Source organism: Puma concolor, chromosome C1 (assembly GCF_028749965.1).
Source record: "Puma concolor isolate L17-30 chromosome C1, mPumCon1.1.hap2, whole genome shotgun sequence".
NCBI lineage: Eukaryota > Metazoa > Chordata > Mammalia > Carnivora > Felidae > Puma > Puma concolor.
In genome coordinates this window covers 60,750,190-60,775,383 of record NC_141674.1, presented here as the reverse complement: position 1 = coordinate 60,775,383, position 25,194 = coordinate 60,750,190, and positions in this window count along the sequence as shown.

Below are 25,194 nucleotides of genomic sequence, written 5' to 3'. Positions count from 1 at the left end.
CCTGTTTGATCCACTCATGTTTTAGTGGCATGTTGTTTAATCTCAATATATTTATGGTCTTTCCAATTTATTTTTTCTGGTTGACTTCAAGTTTCATAGTGTTATAGTCAGAAACTATGCAAGATATGATCTCAATGTTTTTTGTTCTTGTTGAGGCCTGATTTGTGACCTAGTATGGGATCTACTCTGGAGAATACCCCATGTGCACTTGAAAAGAATATATTCTGCTGCTTTAGGATGATATGTTCTGAATATATCTGTAAGTCCAGCTGGTCCAGTGTATCATTCAGAGCCATTGATTCCTTGTTGATTTTCTACACAGATGATCTGTCCATTGATGTGTGGTGTTAATTACCCATACTATTATTGTATTATTAGCAAAGAGTTCCTTTATGTTTGTTATTGTTTTATATATTTGGCTGTGCCCATGTTGGACGCATAATAAATATAATTGTCAGATTTTCTCATTGGAATATCCCCTTTTTTATAATATAGTGCCTTTCTTCATCTCATTACAGTCTTTGTTTTAAAATCTAGTTTGTTATATGTATTGCTTCTCCAGCTTTCTTTTGACATCCATTTGCATGATAATTGTTTCTCCTGATCCTCACTTTTAATTGGTAGGTGTCTTTAAGTCTAAAATCAGTCTCTTGTGGGCAGCATATAGATGAGTCTTGTTTTTGTTTGTTTGTTTGTTTGTTTTTTATCCTTTCTGACAACCTATGTCTTTTGATGAGAGCATTTAGTCTATTTACATTCAGAGGAATTATTGATAGATATGTATTTAGTGCTATTTTATTACTTGTTTTATCATTGTTTCTGGAGATTTTCTCTGATCTTTTGTCTTTGTCACTTTCAATCTCTCCTTTCTACTCAAAGAGTCCCCTTTAATATTTCTTGAAGTGCTGGTTTAGTGGTCATGAACTGCTTTAGTTTTTGCTTTTCTGGGAAACTCTTTACCTGTCTTTCCATTTTGAATGACAGCCTTGCTGCATAGAGTATACTTGGCTGCATGCGTTTCCCATTCTGTACTTTGAATATATCATGTCACTCCCTTCTGGCTTGCCATGTTTCTGTGGAGAAATTTGCAGCTAGCCTTATGAGACTTCCCTTATATGTTAGAGACTACCTTTGTCCTTTTACTTTTAGGATTTTTTTTTTTTTCAACGTTTATTTATTTGTGGGACAGAGAGAAACAGAGCATGAACGGGGGAGGGGCAGAGAGAGAGGGAGACACAGAATCGGAAACAGGCTCCAGGCTCTGAGCCATCAGCCCAGAGCCCGACGCGGGGCTCGAACTCACGGACCGCGAGATCGTGACCTGGCTGAAGTCGGACGCTTAACCGACTGCGCCACCCAGGCGCCCCTAGGATTTTTTTTATCACCCTATTTTGCAAATTTAACTATAATATGTCTTGGTGTTGGCCTGCTTTTGTTATTTTGGTGTGAGTTCTCTAGGCCTCCTGGATTTGAATGTCTGTTTCTTTCCCCAAATTAGGGAACTTTTCAGCTATTATTTTCACAAATAAAATTTTTGACCACTTTTCTCTCTTCTTCTTCTGGACTCCTGTGATATGAATGTTATTATGTACTATGGAGTCACTGAGTTCCCTATGCCTATTCTCATGTTCCATCATTATTCTTTCTGTTTGGTTTAGCTTCCTTACTTTCCATAACTCTATCTTCCATATCACTTATTATTTCTCTGCTTCTTTCATCCTTGTGGTCATTATATCTAGTTGGTTTTGAATTTCAGTTACTACATTTTTCATTTCTGCTTGATAGTTTTTTAGCTCTTTTATCTCTGTGGTAAGGGTCTCCCTGATGTCTCCCTCTCTCAGCTTTTCCCAAGCTCAGCTAGTATCCTTGTGATTGTTGCTTTAAACTCTCCACCAGGCATGTTACTTATATTGGTTTCCATTAGATCTCTGGCCATGACCTTTTCTTATTCTTTCTTTTGGGATGAATTCCTCCATCTTGGCATTTTGTCTAGGTCTCTATCTTCTTCTTTGGGTTAGAAAAGCATGTAATGTTTCCTGTTCTAAAAGTAATGGCTTTAAGAAGAATAAATCATATAGTGTCCAGTTCTAGTGCTTCAGGGGAGTTTATTTATTGATTTGCAAATATCTGATTTCCTAAAATGCATCAGGTTTTGTGTTAATTTCTGAGGATACAAAAATGAGTAAAATCCTGTCCCTACCTGCAAGAAGCTGATCATTTTTTAGGAAGGCAGATAACAAACAGATAATTATTCTAATGTGTGATACATAGAAATATGCCTAGGCTGACATATACATACATTAGGAAGGGAAAGATATAGATTATACAGACTATTACTTTTTACAGCCCAGATTACTTTGAATCTCCCATTATCTAGAAAGATTATCTCACATTTCATTTTGGAGATAGCTCTTACTCTATTCCATGTGGTTCTGGTTGGTCTGTCAGCCATGGTACACCACTATCCTAAGCTCCATGTGTGGTTCAATATGATGCAGGTCTAGCCAATCAGAAAGTCTCATTCTTATATACATAAATTAGTATAGAATTAGATAAGTAACTCAAACAGAATATCTTCCTTAAGATTTTTACTGGCAAATGTTGGAATTGATGGTCATCAGTGCTGAATTCTGAAGAAAAAGGGGAGGGAAAGACAGGGCTTTGAGGAGAATAATCTATATAAGAAAAGGAAATAATAATCTATATAAGAAAATATCTATATAATAATCTATATAAGAAAATAATCTATATAAGAAAAGGAAAAAATATATTAGCATATAATAAACCACCGCAAAATGTAGTTTAATACAACAAATATTTAGCTCACAATTTTGCAAGTGAACAATTTATGCTAGTCTCAGTTTAGTGGTTTTCAGTTTCAGCTTATCTCAGTTGATCTTGGCTAGGTTCACTCATACATCTATGGTCAGTTGTGGATTGACTTGGTCTAACTGGATCATGATATTTCCCTCTGAAATATTAAGGGCAAACGTGGTCATTCTCCATGGATCACTCATAATCTAATAGGATAGTTTCAGGTGTTTAAGAACAAGGACAGAAGAATGCAACACTTCTTGTGTCTCAGATTCAGAAGTCACAAATGTTGCTTTTGTTGCATTCTACTAGTTAACACAAATCAAGCGATGGGGAAAGAGACTGACCTCTTGATGACAGGAACTAAAAGGAATTATGCTCACTGTTGGCAAGTATCTACATTTGTAACTGTGGCATGTTATGGAAATGCAAAACTAATCAGAGATAAAGCTGTTAAGTTATACAAAGCTATCTGATTGCCTTTAAGAATATTTGACTTTAGGGGTGCCTGGGTGGCTCAGTCAGCTGAGCGTCCGACTTCAGCTCGGATCATGATCTCACAGTCCATGAGTTCGAGCCCCGTGTCAGGCTCTGTGCTGACAGCTCAGAGCCTGGAGCCTGCTTTGGATTCTGTGTCTCCCTCTCTCTCTGCCCCTCCCCTGCTCATGCTCTGTCTCTCTCTGTCTCAAAAATAAATAAAAACATTAAAAAAATTTTAAAGAATATTTGACTTTATCCTTGAGTAACAAACAATAATTTAAACAATTCAGGCAAAGTATGAGGTCCATCTAAACCCAGGATGGGACAAAGAGATTAGTACAATATTAAGTATGTTTTAAATAAATGATAAGTGTTGTTATTTCAGGTTTATTTAACTTATGATCAAAGGATCATAATTTAAATATTAAAATTTGATATTTGTAGTTCAGGAGCTGATGATAAAAATGTCCATTTTTATTTGACATGTGAAACATCTGTATGTATCAGGAGCCTATAGTGCTACAGATTCAATAGTAAATTATGGAGATGTATGGCAGTAATCAAGGCTGAATTTCAGGTCTGCCATCCTGGTTGGAAGCCTAAGATACAAATCTAATAAAAAGTGCTGAAACATCACTTGATGAATACTGAGTTGAGAAGCCTGTATATAGGGAAAGTATGGTATATAGTTAGCAGATATACAATGTGGGATCTCTTTCAGTTACATTAAATTCTAAAATTACAATAAACATGTCTTGCCTTTACGAAGAAGGCAAATCTAGTCCACTATATAAAGTTCTCAAGAACTTAATTATTCAGGCCCTCATGAGTCAGTCTGAGCTAGCATAATCAAATACCATAGATTTGGTGGCTTAAACAATAGAAAGGTATTTTTTCACAGTTCTGGAGACTGGAAATCTGAGATCAGGGTGCCAGCATTATCATCTTCTGGGGACAGCTCTCTTCAGAGAGCTTACAGCTGGGTGTCTTCCAATTGTGTCTCCAGAGAGGTGGTAGGAGGGTGGGGGAGGGAGAGAAAAATCTCTGCTTTATTTTCTTAAAACGGATACTAACCCTATCAGATCAGGATCCTACCCTTATAGCCTCATTTAGCTTAATCACCTCCTTAGAAGCCCTATCTCCAAATATAGGCACATTGGGGGTTGTAGCTCCCACATATACATTTGGGTCAGGGAAGAAGGTTGGGGGACACAATTCAGTCCATAGCGAGGCCGATATAGGAAAGAAAAGTTTTTCCACTGATAAATAGCCCTTTTTTGCCTTTTCCTCAGGTACACTCAACCTCTCATTTAAATATAGGTTAGACAAATGTTAAGTAAGTGATGCCATATTATTAGCTTGCATGAGGTCCTGCTTTGAATTCCTTGTTTGATATTATACAAATACCTTATTTTTTGAGATGCTAACTTATAACTAGAGATAGTTGATAAGTATGTGTGCTTCTCCAGTTTGGTAAATAAAACTTTTCACTATTTTCAGCCATTCTGAGAAACCCAGAATTTCATAAGAAGTAAAAATATATTCAACTGTGAGTAATGTCTCTGGAATATATTATATATTTGAAATCATTAACCATTTACTTTGACTTAGACCATTTGTCAAGTGAAACAGGATGGTGATTACATGTTTAGACTTTTTAAAGAAAATAAAAGCATAATAGTGACATTGCAAATTTAAATTTGTTTTTGTGCATTAGTCATTTATGAAGATTGATACACTATAATGGAACACACATCAACTTATAATCAACTAAAATATAATTTTATATTGTGACTAGAACCATGAGGATTGAAAACATCTTAATGAAAAAGGCTTTACATATTCCTTGTAATAAATAAATGACACACTGGAATTGATTATTGTTTACTGCCCAGGGGAGAATCTTCAAGACAGAAAAATGCAATATTCTTACAACAAATTTATCAGATCATAATCCAATTGTACTCAATTTTTAGTTGAAAAATAAATCTTCACCAAGTGATGGGTCAATAAATAATACTCTAATTGTCCAGATGAACTTAAAGCAATTAAAACTAATATTGAATAATGTCTCTAAGAAAATGTTATAAAAAATCTAAAAAAAACCCTTTATATGAAATCAAAGAATTATAGAGTACTATAATAAAGATGCATATGATATGGTTTTTTTAATAGAAAAAAGTCATAGGGGAAAAAAGGAGCTCAAAATATCACAGGTAGGAAAAGAGCACAGCAAATACAATTTGTACTATGAAATAATTACTGATTACTGAAGATAAATAGAAACACTGGGTTTCAAAAACAAAGAAATTTTACTGAAGGCTCCCAGTACAGTTAGCATGACAAGAAATAGAACAACCTACTCTAGGAATGGTGAAAAGGTGAAACATCCCAAACCCCAATTCATAGGAATGATATGAAGAAATAACAGGTACATTAACTCCACCATACCTCTAACTGTACATCAGCCTCAATGTTAAAACTTCAATAAAATATGAGAAAATTAATCATAATTGTTAAACTTTCCTACAGTCAAAATAAGGACATTTATCATTAAAGAAAAGAATAAGGATTTTTTTACATCTGTAAAAATAAAAAGGGTATAGTTCCTATAGACTCTGTCCATTTTCAGTCAAATCTATGAATAAAATGGTATGTATGGAATTCAGCTTTGCCAAGAGACCATGTGCCCTCTCCAGCTGAACACTGATATGTAGTTTAGAAAAACAGGCTATTCTCATACTCTCTCTCTCTCTCTCCCTCTCCCTGTCTCTCTCTCTCTCTCTCTCTCTCTCTCTCTCTCTCACACACACACACACACACACACACACACACACACACACACTGAAACAAAATGAGATAAAAAGAGAGAAATTTGTATTTCTCAAATCTTTCCAGTTCTGTGTATATTCTAATTATTTGGCTATGTTAATGCTCCTGTATTTACTTGACAGTCTTAAACAAAGAAAAAACAGTGCTCTAACCCTGATTACTCCTCAAATTAAAAGCTGTAGGCCCAGTAACAGTCTTCAATTAAATAAGCAGATATGATAGCATGTTAAACTGACAGAATAGTCCTTCTCGGATCAGGATACTGTATATTCTCACTTTAAGATTTTACTATTTTAGATCTGCCATTCATATGATAACAGATGGAGAGGGAATGGATAAAAGAAATATAAAATACAAATTAAGTACACACAAAAAAGTACTACCAAGAGCATATATTTTTATATAAAATTACTACTTTCTTGTTGAAGATCAGAATAGAATTAAAGGTTGAGTTTTACACTCTTCATGATCAAATTCTTAAGATATTTTTTTCTAAATTATCCAGATAAGAGAGATCACATAACATCAAAATAAAACACTCTTGATCCAAACTGAGCTCATAAGCAGAGCTCCTTCATTGTCTATCTCCAATGTACATCATTCAAGTTGTATAAAATATGAAAGGTATCCCTTGGGTTTGTGCAACCCAGCAGCTCTATTCATGAACTGATTCCACAAGCTCTGTTACACTTTGTAGTACACGTTTATATCATAGTGAAGATCATTTATCATTGATGGTACCTAAGTTTTATAAACTGGTCATGCTAGCCTTACCACTATTTCAAACTGCCCTGATCTATTATGAGAAATTTGGGAATTTTAAAAATTATATTCTATGAAATGGAGCAACTAATCATCCATATATATGATATGTTTTTTCTTTCCCAAGCTGAAAGGGTGATATTTTTGAGGACATTTAAATTCATGTAAAGATACAAATTTTAGCGAATGCCCTTATTTTAGGGTTACCTAGAAAATAACTCAACTGGCGAAAGGCATCAACAGCTACTTTAAATACATTGCACATGTGCTGGCAATAATAAATGCATCAAAATGTATTCCTTTGACAGGCAGCTGCTGCGTTACTTTGATATCAACAGTAAAAATCTTCGACATTTAAGAAAAATTAAATCTGATTAAATGTAATTTTATAATCAGGAAAATATATTAACTGCATGGTGCACCCTCTCCAATGTAAAATTCTGTTACGTTTTGAAATAAAAGAAAAAATTTTGATTGGTAAAATTGTTAACAGGAAACCCAATAAGGAAACACTGAAATAGAGAATTTATGTTAGAGAGTATGATAATAGCAACACAGTTTTGATAAAGTATAATATACAAGTAAATTACTAATTGGAAATAATGCTAGGGAAGTAATGTTAAAGACAATGAGTTTTGGCATTATTCAGCAAGTAGTTAAGAGATGTTACAATTTTTTCTCCTTCAAATATATTCACAAACAATTGGATTTCTGTCCTGCTATGAAACTACCTAAGTTCAATTATTTCTCAAACACATTTTCTTGCTTATCAATTAGGCAAATCATTATCTCCAGTTAAGATCATTTTTTTGATATCTATGTCAATTGAGAAACTACCTACTGACAAGTCCTCTTGGCTGACAACTTATTTTCTTCCCTTGGCAATTATTCATCCACCCTGATTTTTAAAATGCTCCCCTTTGTGGTCCCATTATCTTGTTAATTGCACAAACCAGATAATTGTGCTCTGTTTTTTATTCCCCTTTTTAATAGTTATGTTACTGCATAACAAATTGCCTCAAAGCTTGGCAGCTTAAAATATTGTGAAGAATATTTTATTGTTGTGTGGTTTTGCCTCAGGTCCTTCATGAAGTAGCAATTGAATTGTTGGCTGGACTGTCACTCATCTGAAAGCTTGAATGGGATTGGAGGATTTGTGTTCAAGATGGCTGATCCATGAGACTGATGGCTTGTGGTGTAAATTCCTTACCACATGGACCCCTCCATATGAATTCTCATGATACATAGCTGATTTCCCTCAGAGAATGATGCAATAAAGAGACTGTGTGTTTAAGTGGGAATATCTTTTATAACCTCATTTCACAAGTTCTATACCATCAATTCTTCTGCATTCTGTTGGTCACACAGACCACCCTCAATATAATATGGTAGGTAAACTATACAAGGTGTGGACTGGGGCAGTCTTGGAGGTTGGCTATCACAAACCCTCCCCTTACCTCACCTACCCTAGTCCTACCAATTGTGGCGGTATAATAACTCAGAAATCTGTACCCTTTTGCTCTAATTCCCACTGCTATTTCATTTCAGATCTTAAGTTTCTTCCCAAATTATTGCTTTGGCAATTGGGTCCTGTACTTAGGTCTCTCCCTTCTCCAGTCAGGTCTCCTTTATTTTCTATCATGAACTTTCAAAACTATACTTCTGGTCAAATCTCCTGCTTAAAACCCCTTGAGAGCACCCCATTAACTAAGAAGAAATGTTCAAATTACTTTGTAAGAGCATAAAAAGTCTTCAAAGATTTGGATTCTGCTTAAGTTCCAGACTCATTTCCTGTCATAGGTTATTTCAATCCCAACCTCCCCTCAACATAATGTCAGAATAAAATTACTTGCAGTTCTCCAAGCACAAAATGCTTTACAATTGTTCTGAATCATTACAAGTGTTGTCCCTCTCATTATAATGTCCTTTCCAAAAAAAAAAAACACCAAAACTTTTTTATTGACCCCTCTTATCATTCTTCATTTGTTTGAAGCCTTTGCTAAGCTCCAGACACAATTTAGTCTCTTTTCTATGCCATGACCATTGCTGAACTGATTGCATTGTATTGAGGATCTTCCTAAACTGTGTGGCACATCTTTGGTGTGCCAAGAATGGGTTTATAGCTCTCAAGGATCAGGTATCAATCTTCTCAGGTCCCAGGCCACTTACCCCTGGGTGGTCAGCAACCTGTCTATCCTAAGTGTTTTTACAAAAATAGAAGCATTGGTTCTCACTGAAAAGGATACAAAATGATTAGAAAATGGACAGAAAAAGGAGACAAGTTTTGTTTGTTTTGTGAGACCTGCGTAAGGGAAAAATGAACTAAACCGCATACTGAGAAGAAAGACAGACTGTACCTCTGTAGTTTCTTGGTATCCTGCATTACCTTCCAGGTCTAATTTCTTTCTTTCTTGTAAATGATACAAGAATATTCTTAACTTAATATTTGGAGCTGAATATACTGTGCTTAATGATCTGTAAAATTAAATAATTCTGACTGATGCTCAAAAATCCAGTAGTAGTCTTTATAAACATTTAATTTCTTTATTTCCTTCTAAAGCCACTTATTTTAAAATGTTATAATTGTTGAATATAAAATCTTAAATATAATAAATATATTATTATTCCTAAAATTAATTTATTATTATTATTTATTAAATGTTTATTTATGTTTCAAAGGGAGAGAAAGTAAGGGAGAGGGGCAGAGAGAAAGGGAGACAGAAGATCCCAAGCTGGCTCTAATAGCACAGAGCCCAATATGGGGCCCGAACCCACAAACCGTGAGATCATGACTTGAGCCAAAGTTGGATGTTTAACTGACTGAAACACCCAGGTGCCCTAAATTAATCTATTATTAAAAAAATAAACATAAAGTGGAGGCTAGAAGCAAAACACAGAAACATTACGATCATAATGTGTTTCTGAGAAAATTTTACCTTTTGTTGTTATTGTTATTGTTTTTAAACTTTTCACCATTTTTTCTAGTTTTTTTTAAAACCTGTAAGCATATTTTAATATTGTCTTTAAAAAAACTCACCTTTCTTTCCTTTGACAATCAAATGAATCTCCGATTTTTTTAAAGCAAAGTAGATTCTACTATATTTAAATTATATTTACATGTAGATAAATTGCTCTTGATGTTTTCATTGTAGTCAGAAATACCGTTTCATCATTTTCATGTTATGGTAATCAAGAATGTGTATTATCATATGATACATTACGTTTTCAGTAATGAAGCTGAGAGGAAACATATTGCATACTGCTCATAGTCTGTCTTTTTCACTAATTATTCAGAGGGTATTTTCTTTATTGAGCATCAAACTTAATTACTTAATTATATGATAGACCAGAATGGCTTTGAAGAAGCTATTCCATTCTATGAAGTGCATAATATGTTATGGAAAAAAATGCCCTAATTACATAATTAACTGATAAAATGGATTGGCTCCAAAGGACATACATAATACAGATGTTTAAAAAATGTAATCACAGAACTGCACTATAATCCATATTGGCCAAGCGTATAATCAAGATTCTGTTTTATTTGTAAGTTTACTTGGAAAGAACTGGAAACTAGGACATATAAAGCTAACAATATTTTTAAAAGGACATATATACAAGGTCTTGGAATAATTAGAATTATGAGACGAAGATCAACATGAATGATGTTCTTAAATGAAGTGACACTTAGAATGGAATATGTACCCCTTGGAAAAAGTTGTAATTAAAATAAGCAAATATTTACTGAGGTGCCACAGAGAATATGGCACTGTAGTCCCTTTTAGAGAGTTATAAGGCTTTGGTTGCCTGGAATTCCTATTCCCACAAATGGTTGGTTGAATTAACATAGGCCAGGGCCCTCAGGGTGGCAGCTTATGAAGTCATATCATCTCTCAAAATCTCAGTTTCTTCATCTGAAAAATGAGATTTTCAGTCTGGATGGCCTCTGGGATCTTTTTATGTGTCTGATTTTTTTTTCCTACACTGAAAAAGAAGAATCAAATTGTGACAAAAACAATAGGCAACTTAACTAGTACTTGAAAGGCAGCTAGAAGACATCATTCTTCAGGAGATACATGTATATAATCATTCTATTTACAAATCAATTGTTCAAATCTATGATGAATCATTTCTGCGCATGGAAAAAAGCAGGAAGTAAAATAGTTTTCAGAATAGAATGTAAAAGAATGGCAGCAAGTTTAAAGGGGAAAAAAGGAAAATAAAGCAAAGGTAAAATGTCAATACTTACATTTTATAAAATTATAAAAGTCTTTATAGGCTAATTTCTCTTCCTGTGTATCACCCACAATATTCTATTTTTTATTATTATTGTAATTCCTGATATTGAAAATTCCACAGACTGCAAATATAGTTCAATAGCTGTATTTAAATGTACTTGTATCTTCAGGGGCTTCTAAAACTGGCTGAAAAAGTAGACATTTAGGGAAACACAGCAGGGTATATCATGGAAGTATGCTTGATTAGGCAATCTTTTCAGTGCCCTTCAAATTACACCACATTGGTAGATAACAGTGCTCCCTGAGATCTTCCTATTTTTAGAAACTCCTAAGACCAACAAGGCTGATAGAGGATAAAAGAGTGATGTTCCAATCATCTACCCTGACTGAGCATGGTCTATGTAGATAAAATGATGTGAATAGTGGACTCGAGTTCTCCATTATTTAAGACAGGTAAGATGGGAAAATAGTCAACTAAAAAGAAAATAAAAGAGCTGTCTGAAGAGGACCAGTGTAGGTCTGATTGACTGTATTGAACTTGTTTGCCTGTACGCAACAGATTTTGAAGACTACACTAATGAATGTAATAAATGTGCAATATCAAAACACAAACCAAATCTGAGAACACAAAGTCACAATCCCAGAGATGAACAGGAGCCACTGCTTCATGGAAATTAGACCTGGAAGGTAATGCAGGATACCAAGAAACTATAGAGGTAGAGTCTGTCTTTCTTCTCAGTATGCGGTTTAGTTCATTTTTCCCTTATGCAGGTCTCAAAAAACAAACAAAACTTGTCTCCTCCTTTTTCTGTCCATTTTCTAATCATTGGATTCTCTCAATATTTCCCATATTAAATTTCTAAAATAAACTTACCAGTCTAATAAATATCAACATTCTGCTTCAGCTGGTCTCTTAGAGTACTAACCTAATCTCCAACGTCTCCCCTTGCCTACACATTCATTTCTTCAGTCATCATATATCAAGTTCCTACATAAACAGATTTTCTAATGCTGGGAATAAAGCAGTAGTTTGAAAAGAAAGGTCTTTGTTGTCATTGAGTTTAATCCTTAGAAGTGGGAGGCTAACAATTAACAGAATGAACAGTTTAAGAAATAACGATAATTAATTAACAAGCAGTGGCGAGTGCTAGGATATATTAGAGGGATTGTGAAACTACTTTAAAAAAATTTCTTTTAATGTTTATTTATTTTTGAAAGAGATAAACAGAGCATGAGTGGGGGAGGGGAAGAGGGAGAGGGAGACACAGAATCTGAAGCAGGCTCCAGGCTCCAGGCTCCGTGCTGTGCAGCACATAGTCCTACACGGGGCTCGAACCTTGAAATCATGACCTGAGCTGATGTCGGATGCTTGACTGAGTCACCCAGGCACCCCTAAACTACTTTAATTGGCAATAGGGGAAGGCCATGGGAGTTGAAACATAGTGAGGAAGCAGGAACATGGCAGGAGGAAAGGTCCTAGACATAGGCAGTGTCCAGATCATGAAGTCTTCTATAAGTGCCTAGTAGGAAAATATTTCCCACCCCTAATGCATTCTAATCTCTGTTCTAATGCTTTTCATTTTCAGTCCTGACCTCATTTATGCCTCTAAAACTATTTGTTGAATGACTATCAGACACCATTTTAGGCTCTGTGGATAGAGTCTTGACAAAAACATAAAGATCCCTGTGTTCATGGAGTTTGCATTCTAGTAGTAAAAAAGAGACAATAACCAACAAATAAGCATGATAAATAATTACTTATCCTATTTTTGTTTAGATTCTAACTTTTAGGCTATTAATCTTTTATCCTCTCTAGATTGTAAACTCCTCAAGGGCATGGATGACATCCTGGTTGTAAATGTGTCCATAGTCTGCTATGCATGGAAGAATAGAATACTGAGAGAAACACCATATTTGAACACATAATATTTTTTACTTGGTCATAACTCTGCTCTAAAAATCCATTGGGCCTAGAACCAGTCTCTTCATATCTCGACTTAGTTTTGTCAGCCATATAGCAAGGACACTAATCTATTAGTATCCAATATTCTATAAAATTTAGTTATAACATTTTTGTGAAAATCAGGTGTTCCTCAATGTTCCTTCTAAACTGAAAAAAAAATACATATTCTATTACAATAAATGCTTACTGAAATGCATTGGTGGGGCGCCTGGGTGGCGCAGTCGGTTAAGCATCCGACTTCAGCCAGGTCACGATCTCGCGGTCTGTGAGTTCGAGCCTCGCGTCGGGCTCTGGGCTGATGGCTCAGAGTCTGGAGCCTGTTTCCGATTCTGTGTCTCCCTCTCTCTCTGCCCCTCCCCCGTTCATGCTCTGTCTCTCTCTGTCCCAAAAATAAATAAACGTTGAAAAAAAAAATTTAAAAAAAGAAATGCATTGGTAATATTGCATTTACTACAGTAACATCATTTTTTCAGAATCACTTTGAATATGATGTTAGTTTCATATTGGTGTGTATCAAATGAAAGAGCAATCTAATTGTCCTCAAGACTTTCTATTCCACATAACCCTAGTGAAATCTACTGGTATCATGTTTCTTAAGATCAGACAAAATAAAATGTTAAGCACAGAAGTTTCAAGAGTAGAAAATTACTTTTTATGCCTTTTGGGAGGATGTCTAAATGAGAAAATGTACTTCCATTTAAAAATGGATGGATTTTTTTCTGTAAGATGATGATAACTCCAAACTGAGTGAAGTTAGGGTCAGAGATTTTTAGAAATTGAACACTGCTGGCTGATAGTGAATCATCTGAATGAAGGACATAGACATTCCCTGTTGGTGCTGTTCTATTGTGGAAGAGATATTAGAAATTATATCTATGTCCCTTAGAAGAAATATTATAGTAATTGTTAATAATGTTGGGCAAAAGAACGAAGTGATATCATACATGTGAATGCTAGTTAATATTTAAATAAACATTTTTCAGAAGCAAAAACTTGAAAAAATATGACATACTTTTAATAAGGTAATAGAACATACAGTGTAACAACTAAGGAAATTGATACATTTAAAATAAAAATTACCAGGAAAAAGAACAAAACATATTCAGTAAAAAAAAAAGTTGTGGTATAAATGATGGTGATAATTATAGTTAATTATTAAAAGGGCTGGGGTTTGGTTTTGTTCTTTTTGTAATATTTACATTTAGACACTTGGGTCTTCCTTGCATGGAAAAAAAAAAATCCTTAGTATGATTGACAAGAATTTTAGTATCAGCCAGCAAATACTAATAGGAAAAACTTATAAATAAACTACATAATATTAGGTAGCTTAGAGGAAGAGTAATGGTATTTCTAAACCTTGTTTAAATTCCACTAATAACGTTTTTTGAGTACTTAGGTGCATGTGATTCCTTGAAATACTCCAAGGGGAATATAGTGTTTTAGAAGTTAGTATTCAGAAAAAAATGATCAGGGGCGCCTGGGTGGCGCAGTCGGTTAAGCGTCCGACTTCAGCCAGGTCACGATCTCGCGGTCTGTGAGTTCCAGCCCCGCGTCAGGCTCTGGGCTGATGGCTCGGAGCCTGGAGCCTGTTTCCGATTCTGTGTCTCCCTCTCTCTCTGCCCCTCCCCCGTTCATGCTCTGTCTCTCTCTGTCCCAAAAATAAATAAAAAATGTTGAAAAAAAAAATTAAAAAAAAAAAATGATCAGTCATATTGAGGCATTTTACCTCTTGCCCTGACATTGAAGGAAAGAATAATAATAAAATAATTCATAAGTGTTGTTAGCATCCTGTCTAATTGAGACTTTATTTATTTGCTTATCTCTACAATGAAACAGAATTCTGGTGTGTGGTATATTTTTTTGTTAGAAGTAGACATCTATCTATACACATACATTTTACTTTTTTTCAGAAGTGCAACTTTTATCTCCATTATCCAGTAGTTGTTAAATTCCAAATGCATTTTAGATTCATACCATACCCGTCTTTTTAAAGCTCACTCTGGTTCTATAGTGGCAATTGCTTTGCTATTTTTTTAAACTCTGATTTCTTTGAAGACATTATATTTACTACCTATCTCTCTCTCACTATATATATAGTAAATGTTAAATTCTGCCTTGAAGACATGTTGTAAATAGCTGTTCAAAAATAAAATTTCTTTTTAGACATGCTACTTTTTGGAGTGTGGAGAGAAGTTTAAAATCCCTGCAGTCAGAATGGCAAAATATTCTGTTCCCATTCATGTAAATATTTAATTTATTCTAACAACTATATAGATACTGTATACATAATTAATATTTTGTTACATGTATTCATATTATAACAAAGCATTTACAATATGTATAATTTATTGTAATGGAATGTCTTGCTCATTTTCTGAGAAAAGAGAAAGTAGTGTCCAATATCAAAGAGCTAAGAAGAAAGAAGCAGCAGCATAATCAGGGTCTTGAACATTTAATTTTGGTTTTAATTGATTTATTTAATAATCTTTCATTGTACACATATTTTGTTAGTTATTATGTTAGATGGGCTGGAAATTAATATGAAACACAAGATGTTATAGTACAGTGACTGGAAGCTTTGAGTTTATAGTACAATTTGAAATAAAATTCAAAATATATAGTATCTGGGTCACCATGGACAAATTATTTACATTGAGATAATTATATCTCATTCATCAGATTGTTATGATGATTTAAAGAGATGATGTTTAGAAAGAACTCAGTACAGCGCTCAGCATATAAGCCCTTGATAAACAGTACTACTTTTGCCATTCTTATTTAGAGATGGGATTTGCTTTCTAGAACCTTAGAGCTTGGCCAATCAACTATCCCTACACTGTGTAATGGGAACTTAAAGAGAAGTGAACATAGGTTCCAAGAAAGCCTTAAGGAGAGGAATGTAGTTCATAGTGTCATGGTCTCAGGGCTGTGACTGTGGGTAAAGGAGTAAGAGTAAAGGAGTAAGCAAGCCCACAGTTTTCAATATTGTGGTCCCAATAGCTACAGGATGATTTGCCCTCAGCTTATCTGGTATTTTGTTACTGCACAGACTTACTTCAGAGCCGTCATTTTTAGTATATACCCAATAGCAGAGGATATGATCTGACAGTTCACAGAGGAAATATCAATGGTTCCTAATACAGGAAAATATAGAAAAAGACTTTGAACTTGAGTCACAATAAAAAAAAATACAAATTTAAAAAATAATAATGCACTGAATATTTTTGGAAACTATATGATAGACTATCTAAAATAAAATTAGATAATTATTTAGAGTATTATTATTTTAAAGACATTTCTGTCTCTCGGCAGAAATTTTACCATACAAATTAGGGAAATATATTTGACCTCTTCATTATCTGCCAAAATCACTCCGTAGAGTGGGGACTAGAACACAGATCATCTTATTTCACAGCTACCTCATGGTCCTGGGCAATCCACCATACTAGCAGCTTAGTTTGTTGTTTCAAAGAACTTTTTATTTAGATCCTAGATCCCTTGATCCCTTGCAACGTATAAACAGATGAAATCTTTCCTTTCCATCAGTCACGGACAAGACTTTATTATGAGTTACTTATAAAGCAAAGCTTCCTATTTTCAAATTGATTTTGACACAAAAGTTGAGAAATAAGAGAGAGTGCCATATCAAGAAGAGTGACGATGGCTTTCTCAGGTTGGCAGTCACCCTTGACCTCCTACTGCTGACAGGAGAGCACTTTCAGAGAGATAGGACCCCAGGGACACTCAGCAAAGTAGTAATAAGGGATGCATTATGGACATCTTCCACTTTGTGAAGAGGGTGAAATGCTGAAGAGCTCAAGGAAAAAAAAAGAGTATGCAGAGAAATGGAATTAAAATGACTGACATTATCTAGCCAACTGAGGAAAATTACAGGTTAGTCAAATAGATAACAATTTACTGCCCAAGTTTCTGAATCTTACTGATTGAGAATCAGAAAATGCCTTCTGTGGCTGCCTATGGTCAGCCTCAACCATATATCTTTTTGAAACAGGGGATCATCTAGCCTGTGGGTTCAACCCTCATGAACACTTTTTTCCAAGTAAGAAGACAGTTTAAGATGAATATCAAATACTACCATAAAAGTAGGATTGGCAATAAATAAGTGCATACATAAATAAATACAAGATATTCAATAATATTTGGATTTCAGATAAACAATAAGCATTTTCATTATAAATATGACCCACATATTGCACAAAATACACTTATACTAGGGATGCCTTTGTGGCTCAGGTAGTAGAGTATGCAACTCTTGGATTTTAGAATTTTGAGTTTGAGCCCCATGTTGGGTGTAGAAATTACTTAACATTGAAAAAATTAAAGAATATATATTTAAACTATTCATGAGACATAGTAACACTAAAACAGCACCTATTATTTATCTGAAATTCACATTTAACCCTGTCTCTTGCATTTTTATTTTATTGCTGGCAACCCAACTTAGGAGATAATATGTGTTAGATGAATTCCTGTTTAAAGTGTATTGAAAAGTAAGAAGCATTTCACCATCTACCTGGTGATGACAGTAGCATTGATGGGTGGGAGGGGAACTGATAACAACTATGTGATTCTATGTTCTTTTAAAATACCACCTGGAAGAGCCACACTCTTTTCCCTCAATAGCTGCCTTATGTAATTATTAGCCTTCCAGGTTTTGTAGGATAATAATTATTTTCACTCACTGAAATTGAAGGTAACAATTATGACAGTTTTGAACACCAACTTTATACCAAGTAATATGCTAGGTGCTTTAAAGCATTCACTATTTTATGTATTTGCCCCCCTAGCTGTATGAGGTAGGTCCTTCGACCATCATTTATAGATAAACCGCCTCAGAAATTTCTTATAATGTGTCAAAAATAACAAAGCTAATAAACAAAAGGTATTTGTTGCTGTAAATGAAGATAATGTTAACACAGATTGAGGGCTAAGTTTCAGGGAAATTTTAGTAGGCCCTGAGATGAACTATTTTACATTCATTATCTCAGTTCATTTTCACAGTTGGCCTATAAGTTGACCACTGGTATTATTATGCCAATTTTATAGATGACGAAACAGAATATTTGAGTGATCAAGTATTTTATTTTTCCCATGGTCACACAACTAGTAAATCTTGGAATTAATATTAGATATCTGGCCTACATTAATCTAAATCCCAATCACAAATTCATGGGTTTAGGTAATTTCTAAAACACTTGGAGTACTGTTTTAAAATACAAATTCCTACTGCATCAGAATCTGAGATTGTGACCTGGATGCCTCCATACTAAATGTGCATGTCATTTTCCTAGTTGATTCCGATACTGGGAAATTATGAACATGTAAAAATGCTATCTTTCAGACTTAGTGATAGTCCTACTTCTGACTGTGTTAGGTAACTTGGATGAAACTCACTGGATTTTGGGCAGCACCATTGGTAATGCTGAGTTTTATTCTTAAAAAAGAAAAACAACTAATAGCCATCTCAGCTGTTTTGGATTATTCTGTCACCACAGACTCACAGATAACTTCTCTAATTTGTACTCAATAACGTTCACTTTACAGAATAACATGCTTTATCACAACTGCATTTATCCCTAAATTACTAATTTCTGTGATTCTTCAATGACATTTTGCCCAAATAAGAATAAAATGACATTTCAAGACCTATATATTATTATTTAGAATATCACCACTTACATGACACATTTTGAAACAAATACAAGTCACATAGAATTAGGCAGACATAGTTAAACAGAGAAAACCCAGAGAGAGAGAGCAAATTGAGATGCCCAAGTGTTTTGTGTTCATAGCAGAGAGGGAATATGAAATTCAGGATTTCTGAATAAAGATAGAAGAAGTTAACAGGCCCACTTAACCCAAGGAGCACTGTAAAGCCCTTTAAGCCATATCCTGTGAAGACACACACATGGTGATTTGTAGAAAGCATTTGTAGAATCTTTGACAATTCTAGGTGATAAATACCTCTAGCATATCATAAATTTCTAAAATGGAAAACAAGAACAGTGATATTGGAAGAAATAGTAAAATTGTTCATTCATTTTAAAGACTGAGATCTAGATAATTTAAAACAGAAACTGAGAAGTCTTTGCACTGGTTCTTTGATTCTGATGCAAGGATGTGAATTGTAAGCCTTGTGGTACGGAATGTAGTCAAGACTAGATTAACTGCCTTAATATGGCTTATATAAAAAATGATGGAGAAGAAATTGCTATGTCAATTATCTCCATTTTAAGTTTATATGTTCCACCCTTCTTGCATCCCAAGGACCTAGCCAGTTCTGTATCCATGATCCTGTATTTCCAGCTAGAGATGATTTGATTTCCACTTCATTTTATGGCCAGAAATAAATGTGTTCTTTCCCCAGATGTTGAATGAAGAGGTACATAAACAGGTGTTCAGTCAGGAGCAAGATAGAAAAAAAAAGGATACATTGGGTGTAATTGATTGATATTAATTGTCCAGGACTAGCACACAGGCACATAGACTCTTGCTGCCCAGATCTACCCAGAAACATCAGCATTTGTTCCCTTTGTAAAATTTCCTGAATTTCCATGAGGTCTAGCTGCACCTTAGAATAACCCCATATCCTTTGATGGGGTAGATTTCTCTTTCTTAAAATGTAATGTATAATAATTCAAAAAATAATCTACTAGTGTTTCCCTCCTTTTCTCCGTCTCACAACATCAATGAATTGGAAAGCAAATAGGGAATAAAGTCTCCCTTAAGAGTCAAGTTGAAATGAGTATTAAATGTTACCTATGATCTCTAAGAGAAAAGGATCAGAAAGTATCACTATCTTCCCACAGGTCTCTTTCTTTTTAATTGTACGAAGAAAAGCTTCAATGCTAAAATCTATGCTATATCCAGCAAAGGCGTTGAAATCTTTTTGAGTGTTTTCTGATTTCCCTGCACAGCCTTTCATCATGACTGTTATGAGAACTTTAAACATTTTGTGTGTAAGATTATAATTACTCTAACTCTTAAGAAAATATTGCTTTCCTTTGTATTTTTTTTTTCTTTTTCTAGACTTACCTGCCATCAGGATGGAATTTGGATCACCCAATTAAATGAAATTTAAAATATATCAAGCAATTGGGAGCAAGCACATGAGCCATTGTGGCTCACATTGCACCTTGCCATCAAGACAAAAATAAAACTGCTTGCTTGTGGTTGTTGCCAATTCAGGAAATGGCATTTATAGAAACTTTGAAGAAACAGCTGTGATTTACCAAAAATGGCTCATTTGTTAATGTTGTAATAAATTACAATTCACTGACTTCATTGAACCCGACTCATGCAATATAAAATGAGATGGTGTTTTGGGTTCCAAAATAGAAAGTCAAGTCTGAAGTCAGCTGAAATTTATGGTTACCCCTGTATATGAATAAACAGTTCAATTAACTCCATGGTATTAGAAGTTAAATTTCATATTTTTGGTAGTGGAGAATTCTGGGTAAATATGCATTTTTTCATATATATAGAGAATTATGTTTTCATCATTTGTGTTTAAACTCTTAATGGGTTATAAATAGCACATCCAAACTGCAGGTAAATTTTGGATACATCTCTAGCATTCACTTTTTGAGGGGAGAGGTGACACTATTGGGGTTAAGGTTATCAAGTCAAATTTCTTTTCATGTTTTTTAGAGTGAGAGAGAGAGTGGGGGAAGAGCAGAGAGAGAGAGAGAGAGAGAGAGAGAGAGTCTTAAATAGGGTCCATGCTCAGTGCAGAACCCATGACCCTGGGATCATGATCTGAGATGAAGTCAAGAGTTGGACACTCAACCAACTCAGCCACCCAGGTGCCTCTCAAATTTCTATGCTGTAGGCTGTAAACCTATTTGCCAGACAAAGGACATCTGTTGCAGAAGTCAGAACACTTCTGTTCATTTCATCTTAGTATCAGAGTCACCGAGGAAAACACAACATATTCAAGAACTGAATAGAAATGAATAGAACGTCCTATTGATCAGCACCAATAGTGGGCATCAGTTTCCTCCCAACAGCCAAGACAAGGCAATTGGCCTATATGGACCCCTTTTGTGCTGCAGGAAAAGGACTTCATTCCCTTCCCACAGGGGATGGACATAGTAGTGGGGTTGGCCAAGTGCCATATGACATACACACTTAAGCAGAACTGTAGAATACACATGGAATTTGAAACAGGGAAAGTTATCCACAAACAAAGCAATAGGCATGACACAGGCTGTCCGGGCTCCTTATCTCTTAGCAAGGAAGTGTTCTGAGATCGAGTCTTCACTTGGGCAAGCCCAAGGATGAACAGCACATTGCACAATGGCCCCTTTTCTAACAGCATAGCTTTCATCCCCTAGGAAAATCTTTAACAAAGACACAGATCTATCATTCAAGTAGGTCACATTTATCGGTACACAAACAAGGCTTTTCTGTGTGTGTACTTAAAAATACTTGCCTACCTTTTATAAATCATCAGATAAGAAAAATGAGGATCAAATTCTAGATTGAGTTTTAGAAATATAGTATGACATTTTAAAAATTAAATGTACCATATATGTTTTTATTTTCTTGTAAAACTGTAGATGGTGACATAAGAAGATCCTAAACATATCTTCGGCAGACACACTGAGTCTACAGCTACAGATGGAACAATTTCCTTTAAAAAAATATCTAAAGCCTAGCTGACTGATGCTGCACATTGAGTTGAAAATCACATCAAAGAAGGTAGACAAGGCTGGGAAACAATTCACCAAAAACTTTACCCCCAGCATTGCAACCCACAGTGGGAGGGAATTCAAAACATGGAATTTTTCCTAAGGAGCAAAGGACTTCAATTCTACATTGGGCACCCCAACATTAAGGCATACATTTGAGAGATGGGACCCTAAATAACCTCACTTTGGAAACCATTGAGGATCATGTCCCAAGATCCACAAGACTGCAACAATCAGAGAAACAGCTCTTAAAGGGTTCACATGCTTAGACTCACCTACTCCAGAGCCCAGCTCAGAGGTAGGCAATCATAATTATTTCTTACTCATTTACTACCTTTATCTTTTAACCTTTGTAATAGCTTTACAAATTATTAATCTACTACCTTTACTATATATTTACATTTCTAGTGACATTTATTCTTTCATATGTGTTCTTCTTATTGATTAGCACTCTTTCTTTTCAGCCTAAAGGTTTCTCTTTAGTATTTCTTGTAGGGCTGAAAAGAGAGAAGTAAACCTTCTTCTATCTCAATATGACATTATATTATATATAGAAAACACTAAAGACTCCATAAAAACTGTTAGAACTAATAAATGAATACAATAAAGAGGCAGGATTCAAATTCAATGCCCCAAAATCTGTTGTGTCTCTATACATTGATAATGACATATCAGAAAAAGAAATTAAGAAACAATCCCATTTAAAAGTGAATCAAAAAGAATAAAATACATAATAATAAAGTTAACCAAGGAGGTGAGAGAACTATACTCTGAAAACTATAGGACATTGATGAAAAAAACTGAAGAAAATACAAATAGATTGAAATATATTCTGTGCTCATGCAGTGGAAAAATTCATATTGTTAAAATGTTCATACTATCTAAAGCAATATACAGATTTGCTCAATCCCTATCAAAATCCCAAATGTATTTCTTCAGAAAAATAGAAAAAAATCCTAACCTTTGTATCAAACCACAAAAGACCCCAAATAGCCAAATCAATCTTAAGAAAGAAGAACAAAATTAAAGGCGTGTCATGCCCTCATTTCAAACTATATTACAAAGCTATAGTAATTAAAACAGTCTGTTAATCAGCATAGATATAAACAAATAGATCAAAAAACAGAAGAGAGAGCCCAGAAATAAACCTATGCATATATGGTGGATTAATTTATGACAAAGGAGCCATAAATATACAGTGGAGAAAGGATAGTCTCATCAATAAATAGTGCTGGGATAATTGGACAGTGACAGACAAAAAAATAAAACTGGACCACTGTCTTACACTGTACACGGAAATTAACTCAAAATGGATTAAAGACTTGACTGTAAGACCTGACACCACAAAACTCCCTGAAGAAAACAAGTAATAAGTTGTTTGACATAGGTGTTGGCAATGATTTTTTTTTGTAACTGACACAAAAAGCAAAATCAACAAAATAAAAATAAACAGGTGGGACTACATCAAACTTAAAAGCCTTTGCACAACAAAGGAATCCATGATGAAGTGTAAAGGTAACCTACTAAATGGGAAAATCTATTTGCAAATTATATATCTTATAAGGGCTAATATCCAAGGTCTATAAACAACTCATACAACTAAATAGCAAAGAAACAAGACATCTAATTAAAAAATGGGTGGAAGATCTGAATAGACGTCTTTCCAAAGAAGACATATAGATGGACAACAGGTGCATGAAAAGATGCTCAACATCATTAATTATCAGGGAAACACAAATCAAAACTGCAATGAGATATCAACTTACACCAGTCAGAATGGTTAGTATCACAAAGACAAGATATAAGAAGTGTTGGTGAGGATGCATAGAAAAGGGAAAACTTGTGCATTGTTGGTAGGAATGTACATTGGTACAGCCACTTTGGAAAACAGTATGTAGGCTCCTCAAAACTTTACAATAGAACTACCATATGATCCAGCAGTTGCATCTCTGGTGTTTATCTGAATAAACTAAAAACATTAACCCAAAAAAGATATATCTACCCTCATGTCCATTGTAGCATTATCTGCAATAGCTAAGACATGGCAACCTAAGCACCCACTGATGAATCAATGGATAAAGAAATTGTGGTATATTATTCAGCCATAAAAAATAATGAAATCTTGTAATTTGCAACAGCATGAATAGACCTTGAGGCCATCGTGCTAAGTAAAAGAAGTTAGATAAAGACACATCCCCTATGATCACTCTTATATGTGACATCTTAAAAAAAATAAAATAAAAATCAACCTCATAGAGAAAATAGACTGATGGCTTCCAGAGGTGGGGATTGGAGTAGGAGAAATGGATAAACTGTTTTTGAAGTTTAAATAAATTGAAAGAAATTTAAATAGGCATATGGGAATCATAGAAATCTTTATTAAGAATTAAAATGATTCTGGAGAAGGGAATTCATTAGCTTCTGACACTTGAGAGAGCATCATAAATTTTGGCATTTTTTATATACAGATTGTCAAATTTGATTATCACATAAACATATTGATACACCTTTCTATACTTTTAATTCTCCTTTCTCTTTCTCTCTTGCCCCCATCTCTGTCTCTCTCTCTGTCTCTCGGTCTGTTAATTAGATTTGGGACAAAAACACCTTAAACATCATTAAACTTTTTTCCCCTGCATATTTCTTAATATTTTAATGGGCTTTTACATTTTGAAACCCCTGAAGGAGTACACTGCATGTTGTATTTTCCAAACAGTATGTGCGTGTGTGTGTGTGTGTGTGTGTGTGTGTGTGTATTTTGCTTGAAAGAGATTCTCATATATGAATATCAACACATGAATGCAACATAGAATGTCATATGGGCAAGCAGAGGCTAGTCTATTCTGTAATATGGTTTCTTATACATTAATAAAAGTATTCATTTCCAGGACATTCAAGATATTAAATCAAGTACTTAAATTTACTATAAAGTGAATATAATTTCATCTTTACATCAATTTATTTTCATATATTTCATAAAATGGAACTGCATGTTGTTAAATGAAAATTCTGTTTATTCTACATATAAATAAAACTTTTAAGTGCAAATTTTAATTAGATTAATTTTAATATGATTTTGTAAGACACTTTGCACAAAATTCAAACATTACAAAAAATTCTAAAATAAAAATTCTGTCCTGACCCCAACTGGTTGGTTCCTTTCTCCAGAAGCAACCACAGTTAAAAGATTTTTGTGATTTCTTCTAAAGATATTTTGTGCACATAAAAATATTCACGTATATACTTTTCCCATTTTCTTTAAAACACAAATTATAGCTGTCTGGAAAATTAAATGGTATTGAATTCCTGAAGAAGTTACCTTTGATATATCCACAGGTTGGTAAATTATTCTAATCAATATTATACTGATAAGTAAATTAAAGAACAACAA